General features: G+C 32.2%; 1 pseudogene; it reads left to right on the forward strand.

Moving 5' to 3' along the window:
* The first annotated feature begins 5,722 nt into the window (after positions 1-5,722).
* On the forward strand, positions 5,723-9,559 carry LOC133195641 (uncharacterized; annotated as a pseudogene).
* Positions 9,560-12,435: the final 2,876 nt, after the last annotated feature.

Genomic DNA, 12,435 nt, shown 5'->3' on the forward strand with positions numbered 1-12,435 from the left:
GTTGACCTTTCCATTTGTGATTAATGGTTCAGCTACTTTACACATATCTATACGGGAATAAGCAGTTGAAGTCATATTGATTATAGGATAAATGGAGGAAGAAAACGAGAGAAGGAAAAAAAACAGATAAAAAGGGCAATATCGAAGAAAGTGATAAGAAGTTGATGAACTTTTTACATTCGTTTTCTGTATACCATCTCTCCCCCCCCCCTCTCTCTCTCTCTCTCTCAGATTATTAAAAACTTAATTTTGTTTTCGGAGGAGGTACACGGTACTTTGTAACTTTTGGTAGACCATAAAGGAGTTCATCTTACTTGTTGAAAATCCACGAAATATAACCTCATGAGATTCGCCTAGTATACGATTATGTCTGGAAAGAAAATCTTCAATTTTTCCTCTGTATTTAATTTGTAAAGAATGAGTTCCTTAAAGAAATCAGCATTTGATGAGGACTCTTGAATGTCAAGTCGGGTTGAATGACCATTTTAACATTCCCCATCCGGAAAAGGGAGGGTGGAGCAATCACATAGTATTTTTTTTTTTTTTAATAAAAAGATAATACATGGAAAATTGAGTTTATGACAATCAAACAAACATGCAGTTCTATATGTATTTTGTCAGTATTGAAAGAGCTATTAATAAACTGCATATTTAAAGTAAAAATATGTTGCATGTTTAAAAAAAAACACACCAAAAAGTAAAGGTTTGCGTGCTTGATAAACTTGCTAAAGTATTTAGAAAATGCCGCAACTTCGTGTCCATACTACATATGCTTGAACTCACCGCCTGCTCTCGTCATTCTCAAACGATTCAACTTTTCATTCCTGAGTCGGTTTTATTGTTTATTTGTTTGTGTTCTATGAAGAGTTAATTCATGGTCGTAATTTACTAGTAAATTTAAATGTAAAATTTAAGGAAATTTTGTATATTGAAAATATTATGCATGCAAAAAACTAAGTAAATTATCAAATGATGCAATCACTTCACAAGTTTAGAACAAAATTATGTATCAGCAAGTGACTAATTATACAAAACATGAACATGTTTGATACATGTATACAAATGCTATTCAAATTCACCACAATTACTGGTGTTGGCCTTATTTATTTTTATATATATTTTGTCTTCATTGTACTTGTAATCCATGGAGTAAAGACAAATCATTAAAAAGGAACAAACTAGAAATTTTAAAGATTTGATTAAAACTTACATATTTGTAGTGTTTGTCTCTAGAAGAGGTTCATTTTCTTTGTCGTCATGTCTTCTTTTCTTTCTGAGAACTTCATATGTAGATTTCTGCTCCTTTCTGGCCTGTTCCCTGTAAAAGAAGTAATTAAATTTATTAAGATTAAAATTTTTGCATGGGTATTACATATCTAGGATGAGAAATATTGTAACATATATTCTGTTATCATTTAAATAATCAAAGGTAATTTTACACAGATGTAACCAGGTAACATTGTGTAGGTAACAGTAGGGTTTTCCCCAATTACATGTTGCCCTGAGTGGTGTGCATACAACTTAATGCATGTAGACATGAGTATATGTAGATATAAATTAATACATAATTGTTTTTAATTTGTAGTTTAATCATTACGATCATTTTTTTTTTTTATTAATTGGTCTGGTCAAAAACAAGTGTATACAATAATTATACCTCTTCTTGGTGTAGTATCTCTGCCATTCCATGGATTTAAGGACTCTGTTCCTGAGCTTCTTTTTATCAAGCTGGTAATTTGGAAATTGCACTCCCAGTCTTATGACAATTTCCTCAAATGCAGTATCCATAGTGATGGTGTTCTTCGCTGAAAATGGCATGTACTTTTCTAATGTGATGCTGATAAGTTTCTGAAATAAAAAGTTACTAGTAATAAAAACAATTACATTCATAGGAAATTTCAGAATATATTATGCAAGTATTAGTTGATTTTGTTATTGTTGTGAACATTGTGATAAACTGGGCACATTTGATTTGTATGTACTGGATATTTTCTGTAATTAAGTGCAAATTTGTACATATTAAACTGTACACCTGCACCTACACACTGTAAGGCTGTACCTGGGTTGTGATTGTAAATACTTATAGTACACAGAAAAATTCATTATGACTTTAAAATGTACAGACAGTTAACATGGTTAAACTGTAGAATTTTTGTTTTCTGTATTTGGCATTATTTAATTGTCAAGTATTCGATAAGTTGAATGCTGTGTATTGTGTAGAGTATTTTAGTCAATTAAGTGTTCAAACTTCAATGCATTTTATGGAGTGAATGAAAATGCTTGATATTTTCTAAATCATCTATTATATATTCATATATCCAGATATTCTGGAGTTTGGCCAGATATTCAGTGAAGAAATAAGTTATAGGTGCATTTAATCAGTTTAACAGGTATATACAAAATTCTTTTCCATTTTTTAAGATTTTTTCCGTAAAATTTAGCAACATAAAATAGAAAACCTTAACTTTATAGAAGGATATAATCCCTTCAGGCGCTATTTTGTATATCATCTAGACCTGTAGACGGGTCATTTGATGGTGTAGACAAATCAAGTGAGCCCATGCCTGTTCAATAACAATTTAATTCATGATAGTTAACTGTTTTTATTCTATTTTATAAATTAATTAGTAATAATGGACAGCATTTGGTACATTTACTCTAAGGCTAATTATTACAGAATACATTTAACTTGAATACATGCACTTACATGCAAGATAACAACAAAATAAATGGAAAAATAAATTGCTTTGTGTCAATTAATCTAATTCAAATATACATCATGTAACATCAGGTTTATATACATGTGTATACAAGGAAGTACAAGTATCTTGAAAAACAAAGAAAATATTAGCTATTGTTATTTGAAGTATTTTATATGTAAGTAATTCTGAAAATTTTTTTTGATTTAAAGAAAGACCAAAAAAAAATGATACATATGTTTACCAGCTTACATGCATAATTTGTCTAGAAAGGCCAGGGTTTATAGGTTTTTGTCAAATATTTATATTATACAGTTAAAACATATTATTGAGGGAGTTAGCAAGATTCCAGTTCCCCAAGGCCAGGACTATTTCCCGAAGCAAAGCAGAGGGAAATAGTCCTGGTCGAGGGGAACTGGAATCTTGCTAACTCCCGCAATGATATACTTTTAACTGTTTAATTATACCGATACAAAAGTAAAATTGAGAGGATTCAGATAGCGTGATTTCAAAGCAGGGATTAGCTCACTCAACTAACACACATGAAATAGTCCATTCATATATCATATCAATATAAAAGTCACAAAACTGTACCTGTACAACTCCATGCTCAAAGGTCCCCCTTTTCCAGATGTTGTCGGGCTCTAATTGGCTTTCTTGGGGAAAGTCAAAGCTGTGGGTCTGGGTTGAAACTGTCACTTTTGGGGTATTACATGCACAGAACAGTCCGAGATTAATCCTTGCACAGCAGAAACAGTTAAAAGTACAAGTCCGTGAAAGTGGAGCACTGCGTTGCAGACTAGAAGACACATAATTGCCAGCACTAAGACTATAGTCCGAGTCACTAAAACTTAAACTATTGAAGTTGGTATTCATAGCTGAAGAAATGATTTTTCAGACTGTCCACAACATATGCAAATGAGAAATAAAACCACAGATTTGCTTGAATGTTTTTTTGGTTTTAATTAGTACATGTACCTGGCTTGTACATAATTGGATACAATAAGGTTTCAAAGAGACAGTGTCCTGTAACATGGGGTCAAACAGTAATTATAATGCTCATTGATTCCTTTGAAGTTAATGTGTCATTATGTTTCCTTTAAACACTATATGTATAAGAGGTGCAAACTAGCTTTTTCTTCATCATAATCACTATAAATTATTTTTACCATGTTTACTAATCATGTTAATTGCATGGAGTTCAAAAAAAAAAAAAAAAAAAAAAAAAAAAAAAAAAAACACCTGCAACTTATGTGCAGGTCAGTACATATAATTATGTAATTATTTTGGACAGTGATATTTATTAGTTCAGGCAGTTATAGGATATACATTTTTATACAATTTTTCTCAAATAAGAAAAATTATATTATACATCAAATTGTAATAAATTAATGCTTATATATAAGTATCATTTCCTAAAAATAAGCCATATATATTTTTTTTGTTATTACTTAAAACATGTTTAACTTTTGTTTTTAGGTGGTAAAATTGAAAATTAGGAAATGATCTCACCTACTTCTTTTAATTAATTTAAAAGAACTAACTTAATTTTAACTTAAATGTAATTTATAAGAACTAACTTAATTATAATAATGAAATATATACACGATATACAGCACTGCATGTATAACAATAATTTTGATGATTTTTCCAAGTAGTTAGCATTAAAAGGAAAATGAAATCTATTGTGACATATATGGCAATTTTGATATTAATTCATTCTTAACCCCAGGAATATACATATATATAAACCTTTGTTAAAGCAGGTTTTTTTAGTATCATGGACAAGGCAAATTAATGTTAGTTAGGCATTTAGGAGGAAAAAATATGAAAATAATTATTTTAAAAGAAGAAAAATTATGAATGAATAAATGACATCACTGCATGCACATACTGCATGCATGTAGACTTTTCCTATCCAAGTGAAAATACATACATAAAAGAATACATGTATATGAAAGGTATATGCCTTTGCTAAACATGATAAAGTTGAGACCAATTTTGTTCACACATTTCAACAGCTAGGTTCCAAAAAAAAAAATAAAAATAAAATTAAAAAACAAATAACTGCTTTAAAGACAGGGGATCCAAATACATTTTATATTTAATTACTTAATTTTTAAAAATTATAATTGATTAAATTTTATTTAGACATGCAATGCTAACAACTCTGATTTAAATATTACATTGATATTTCATAAGCAGAATTTGCAAATGTTATTAAATATTGATAGAGATCGCGAAACAGTTAATTAAAATGTCATGGATTTTTTATATATATATAACAAAAATGTGAGTTCAGGATTTTGATATACATGTATTACCAATGCATTTGAAATGAAATATAATTAAGTAGTAAAAAGCAATGTAAAACAGGCCTGTCTTTTTTGTACACACTCTACTAGGCAAAACTAACTCTCTTTGAACAACCGGTAGTTTTCAAATCGCAACAGTAGCTGTTTGGGTATATACACAATTGCTATTGATCTCCTCACATCAAAGCATGCATGTATGCAAATTGAAAATCTCTTCAGTAGTTCATTGAAGGGGGGGATGGAATCCCAATTCACAACAAAGGGCCATAACATTACCAGCTGTTAAAGAGTAAAGATGTAGAGATTTTTTAGATAATGAACAATTTGAAAGTGGTTTTTGTTTTGTTAATTTTTCTCCTATGGCTTACAAATGATGCAGAGATGCAGGGAAATGGTACTTGTTGCTTTTTATAGAATTTTACTAGAAAAGATCATAAAAGTTTGTTTTAAGATAGAAAGATTTTCAATAAGGCGATTAAAATTAAATGAGTTAAAGAAACTGTGTTTGAAATGTTATATTTTAAGACATTTAAGAAAATTATTTATGTTTATTGTAGACATGATAGATATAAAGTGATAATGTTTATGGATTTTATACCATAGGCATTTCAGGGAATTCACATTTCATATATATACATGTTATGTACAAGTGTTATGAATTTGTGTAAAAATTAATATTATTTTTTATTTTTTTCAGAGGATAAGAAGTTTTGTCTGTGCACAGTTTGTGAAGGAAGATGGATTAAGAACTCCTTGTTCTACTACCATCAGAAGCGCTTTGTAGAGAGTGTACATGAGGATTCACCGATTATCCCAAAGTTTCGTTACAACGAAAGTGATCTACAAGAAACTTTGCAGAAGCCACTGTACAGTGGTGCACACACTAGTGTATTGGATGCCATTATAAAACACATGACTGTACATTTTTAGTATGAATCATGGGATGTCCAAATCAGCTGTTTCCGATTCTTTAGCTTGTGAAAAATCTTTACTTCCTCAGCCCAATCATCTTCCTGGATCATTTCAAGAAGCAAAAAACGTGATCTCAGCACTTCTCATGCCTCTCCAGAAATTTGATGCATGTATCAACGACTGTGTACTGTACAGAGACACCAAGGAAAAACAGTTTATGACTTTGCAGAGCTGCCCTGTGTGTGCTGAACCACGTACAAAAAATGGAATTACACAGAAACGGTTTACGTATATGCCAGTCGGACCCAGGCTGAGTAGATGGTTTGGAACAGCAAATTTGTGCAAACTGTTGTATGCAAGCAGATTAACTGTCAACGGAACTATCAAAGACTTTACCGATGGGAAATTATACAGTTCTTGGTTTCAGCCTGGTGGAGTTTTTAAAGGTGTACCAGAGGCCCTTGCAATTCCATTGTCCTTGTTCACTGATGGTGTTAATCCAAACAAACATATGACAAGTTCAAAATCCATGTGGCCCATCATATTAACTTGGATAAACTTGCCAATTGATATCCGTCAGCTGTTAGGCCCCATGTTACTGGTAGGAGTCATTCCAAGTGGAATCAAGGGATCCGAGCCAAAATCATTAGAGCCGTACCTTGAACTCCTAATTGATGAGCTGTTGTCATTGACAGAATTCACGGTATACAGTGATTATGAAGCTGCACCTGTCACAGTCAAAGTTGCACTTCTACAATTCTTGTGTGATATACCTGCATACTCCAAGTTGTTCCATCTCTCAGGCCATGGAGCACTGAGGTCATGTCCGTACTGCACAGACACTGTACAACGCTGTAAACACCTCCATAAAACCATTCACAACTCAAATAGAAGGTTTTTGCGTGCAGATCATCCCCTGCGGACCTCTGATGACTTTGGAAGTGTAGAACAAAGAAAAAAGTCTGTGCCTTACTCTCAAGAGAAAGAGATACAGTTGAGAGAAAAATATGATGAGAAACCAAACAACAATCAAAAGTCAAAGCTACAAAAGGAAACTGGCCTGAAAGGAAGATACTCACTGCTTCGTCTGCCCTACCACAACCGCATGCAACAGATGCAACCTGATGCAATGCATACGTTAGCTGACTTTATTGGCCATCTTCTTGATGCTCTAACTGGCAAACATAGTACAGTAAAAGTACAAAAATGTGAACAGTCATTTGGAAGGTTTAGTGATGTGTGGCATTCTTCTCCAGATTCCACTGTTATCCAAGACACCAGACCAAAGAAGAAGAGGAAGATGACAAAGGATACACCTACCGAGATACCACATAGTGTTCCTTGGTCGCTTAGTAAAGAACAGATAAAAGAAGCAGACAGAAGAGCCTCAGCTATCTGCTACACCGATGTGCAAGATATTACCCCAGGACCCCACTTCTCTAAACCCTGGACACTGCGAACCATGAATTCCAAGTTGCAGGTAAAATTGAAAACATATTAAATAGTTTTTATTATATATTTTAATGATATGTCAATTAAGTATTGAGTTTTACAGATTTTTTTTACTTTCAACGTGCAAAAACAGTAACATCACCCAATATACATGTATGTATATATATATACAAATGTATAAGTATAATTACTTAATATATAAACCTATTAAAAAAAAAAAGCACTCTCTGTAAAGATATTTGGTATTACATTGCACTGTTGTTAAACAAGTGATGTTATTGTATCTGTAGTTTGTGACAAGTGGAGGATTAGAATGGTGTGTGAAAGGATTCCTTCCGCAAAAACAAGAAGAAACACTATTCTTTCTACTGAATGTGTTAAAGAGATTGATAACTCCAGCCTTGAAACAGTGTGCCATACAGCAGCTCCAGGATGATGTGCATACAGCACTCTGCCTTTTGGAGAAAGATTTTCCTCTGTCACTTCAGGTAAAATTATTTTCTTGTTGACTTTAACTTTTTAAACACAGACATTCAGCTGGTTCCTAGCAATTTGAGGACCCTCTTTACACTAAAGCAAAATGTGCTCTCTTTTTTGGAATTGTGAAAATTATATTGAATGAAGGTGTAATGACTGTTGTGGGGAAAATGCATGCAAATATATAGTATCTGCAGTTGATGTATCTTGGTCAGTTAATTATCACACTAAACATGAATCACACAATTTTGTGCATTTAAGCATATAATTTGCTCAGATTTGAGATCAATCCAGGTAATTTATTTCTATACATGTACAGCTGTATGTAGCTGACATTTTGTATGAGTTTGAAACTGACAAGAGTGTGGGCTTTACTTTGCATAGAAAAACTTGTTTCACAGTATACTTACAAAGTATTATTTTACAGTATTATTTCTTAAAAGAATGGAGCAAGTACAACTATTTATTTTTTTTTTTTTTAATTTCAGAATTTAACAACTCATTTGATTCACCATATGGTAGATGGACTATTGGATTATGGACCGGTATATGGTCGATGGCTTTTCCCCTACGAGAGAGCAAATGGGTGGATCAGCAGGCAGTGCCTTCGGAAAGGGGTGCAGGAGTCAACAGTCATGGAGACATATGCGGTAAGAATTTTTTTTTTTGAAAGTAAACTTGATATTGATTTTATCCTGATCAGGTTTGTAGACTAAATGTAATGTCATTTTTTTTAAAGGACTAATTGAGACCATCAGGTCAAGTTTATTATGAGTACAACTAAGTACTATATAATAATTTGGTTGTAAAATCATTCAAAAAAATATGCTTATATTTTATGCATTTCAAAACATGCAACTGTCATTCTTGTTTTTGAAGAAAAATGTTCAGCTGAGTGGTAAAAACTGACACATTTGAATTCTGCAAGTTAATTTCTAAATCAACCACTTTTTTGCAGATATATGACTGGTGTGTTCATATGGTTCTGAGCCAACAGTTTAAGCCATCAGAAGTTTTCAATGGTGAAAACAGACTAGTTGATCTGGCAGAAAAACTTTCAAGTGAACAGACTGAAAGCTGCATACAGGAGTTTCCGAACCCAACTCCAACAGAAAAATCCACGATGAAAACGTCTAAGCTGACATCCCAGATGATCGATCTGATGTTTCGTTTTTATGTGAGTGTAATGGCTATGAATGTGATGACTTTCCAAGATTCTGTCGTGGAGAATCATAGGTGTTGTTCCATTGTTGACAATCAAGGCCGGACTATTCAGTACCTTGGGAAGGGATTCAAACGAAAACCGGCATCCATTGTGAAAATTCCTTGTGCAAGTGGTGCCCAATTTGCGGAAATTCTATACTTTTTGTCCCACCAGGTCAACAAGTCTTCTCAGAACTGGGTTGTATTGAATGAATTCCCTCTTGCTATGAAGGAAAATGGATTTTACAGTTTCGAGCAGACAGCTATCCGCCAGAGACTGGTGCATGTATCTGTGCTCAGTAAACCATTAGTGCATGTGAGGAAAGATGGATTATTGTGGGTGCTTGACCATTGTTGAAATTTGGAAAAATAACTTTTCACAAATACATGGTGTAGTAACTTTTAAATTGATTTCCATTTAAAATTAATGCTATATGTTCTTTATTGTGTGTTTATCACTTATTTAGCAGATAACTGTTATTGATTTCGCACAAACTCTATGTTGACATCATCATGATATTTGTGTATTGATATTGATCATTAGAGCAATCGAATGCTCATAGTTTATCAAGACTTTTAGTTCACATAACATTCAAGTTGAAGCTGATCAAGTTCTTTCATAATAAACAAGATGTTGAATCATTGAATGTGTTATAAGAAAAAAGCTACGTTAAAAAATATATGAATATTAGGCAGATAATCAACATTTGCCTTGTAAAATTTATTATAAATGGTTTCACTTTCAGTGATGAGACCAAGTTTAGAGAGATGTATAATATGTTTAGATGTGTCACTGTGTCATGTAGACATATTTACTGTACCTTGTACTGTATTTTGTTTTTATGCTTTTATTAACCCTGCAGTTCCATGTACATTGAATGCTCAGGATGCAGTTGCAAGGTTGCAATATGAAATTGTTAAATGCATTTGTACTTGTTTTCTAATATTCTGCATATTTTTTCTTTGTGATTGAAAAAAGAAATAAACAATTGAAACTTTCCATGTGTTTTAAATACAATGAAAATAAGTTAATTTATCATGTTTAAGGTAAAGAATGCATCACAGTATCAGCAGTGGGACTGTGTGGAAAAATATGATAAACCAGAGATTTACTGGTAAACAAATGCTGCTGCTATCTCTAGGAGAGGTGTTTGTCTCAAGAGTTTATGCAGAAAGAGTGGGGGGGGGGGGTGTTAGTATGTTATACTGTTACCTTAAAAGTTGACTAGAGTTGTATAAAATGGGTTTTAAAAATTCAGTCCACATCAGCTTGACTAACAGATCTTTCATGTTCAAACTGAAATTAAAGCCACAAAGAAAATACATGTATTTTATTTTGGGTAATAAACAAATTTTTGATCATGTGGCTTGGATCTTAACCTCTTTTAAAAATACCGTATATGATTTACATTATGACCCCTGGGTCAAGGCCTCTGTTGGTGGACTTTTAGTCCCCGAGAGTCCCCGAGGGTCTCTACAGCCCAGTAACCTAGTACTTCGGTACTACATGTAGTTTAAAAATACGAATATATATTTAACTGTTGTGGTAAAATTTAGATATTTATTTCAGAATTAAGGATAATCTCCCTCATGCCTAGCTCTGATCCTTCGGCATATTTGGCTACAGTCTTTGTCACCTTTTTCATCTCTTCAAAGTCTTTGTAATTCAAATATTTTGGATTTCCAACCTTTCGGCATGAGTATCAATGAAGAGACTTAACGTGTCAAAATACGCATGTCTGCTACTTTTGAAGTTAGAAGTGAGGAATATTAGACAGGTGTTTTCTATTGATAAATTCATTCGTTAGATATGGTTTAAGATTTAGAATGTCAAAAAAATGAGTTATGGTTTAGGTATGACATAAACGAACTTTACTGCCGTAGTTTATTTCGAATTTTCCAGTGGTGGATCTCGGAATTTCAGGGGGTAAAATGGGGGGGGGGGGATTCAAGAAAGGGTCGAATTATATGTGCATGCTGTCTTAAAGCAACTTATTTCTTGAGACGTTTATAATTAATTTAGTGTTTGGATACATATAATGGCTTCGGTGAATATATTTATTTACTGTAGGGGTGGGGGGGGGGGGTGTAAACTACTTAAATGCAAAGAAAGTTTGGCGTGTTTAATTTATTGCTTTGAATAAAATATTTTTAGAATTTCTGAATAGCTGGTTGACATATTTGATGTTAATATATGTAAGTAGATAAAATGGTCGCGTTTCGCCTCACAAAGGAATCATAGATGTTTAGTGATAGTTATATTTATAAACTCTACGGTTAATCTGCGGAATCACTTAAACCGTCATTATGATAAATATACAATGAGAAAAATGGACTGTTAGTATATATAGGTCCCTGGCTGCACCTAGAAAATCAACATGCCAAACATTCAAGATTTCACAAATGTTAATATTCGACCACATATATATATATATATATATATATATATATATATATATATATATATATATATATATATATATATATATATATATATATATATATATATATATATATATATATATATATATATATATATATTATCGAAAAAATATATACTTAAAGTTTTGAGGTTTTCTACTAGAATGCCTGGCCCACAACCCCCTCTTACGGTGATCATGAATGTGCAGGGGGGGGGGGGGGAAATAGAGTTTACTGTAAAGAATTGTGTTGTATATAATTACATAATGATAAAACTTCAGGATTATATCAATATCATTTTAATGCCGATCTTTTTATGTGCTTTATAAGCTATATCGTTCAGTCCATTATTCCCCAATTCAAAACACATATACGCTAAAGATTATTGTTCTTAATACTTTAACATAACATGTACATGTATAGACCTGCAACATTCTGTATCTCTATATCTTTTGTTATTTGGTAAAAGTGATTTTCCTTATGCAAAAAATGTTAAATTGTTTGATTGTGTTCATGAATATATTTTACATACTAAGAGATTTCATAGATGATGTGTAATTAGGGAATTTTATTCTTGTTTTTTTAAACCAATTACACATTCATTGTATTTTATAACATTTGCTGTATTTCACACTTATCGTTTTTTTTCCCTTCATTCTCTCATAAAACCGGCACTCAATTATACCTGTTTCCCCACCTTTTTTTTCTGAATAATTTCCAATCAATTTTGTGTTACTTAACTATAACTCATTGATGATATGAACCTGTTAACTACATGTAGTATTATGTATAATTAAATGAACCTTGTACCTGTGGAGAGGGCTTATATAGGCTATGCCTGCTGCCCAATCCATTTATGTTCAGTACTTAATAAAATATGCTCGAATCAAATCAACACAAATCAAGTGTACAAGTATGTATACAATTATGCGATATTGTAGATTATTAATTATTTT

Source organism: Saccostrea echinata, unplaced genomic scaffold (assembly GCF_033153115.1).
Source record: "Saccostrea echinata isolate AGI-Se365-2 ecotype Australia unplaced genomic scaffold, CSIRO_AGI_Sech_v1 ptg000029l, whole genome shotgun sequence".
Lineage (NCBI taxonomy): Eukaryota > Metazoa > Mollusca > Bivalvia > Ostreida > Ostreidae > Saccostrea > Saccostrea echinata.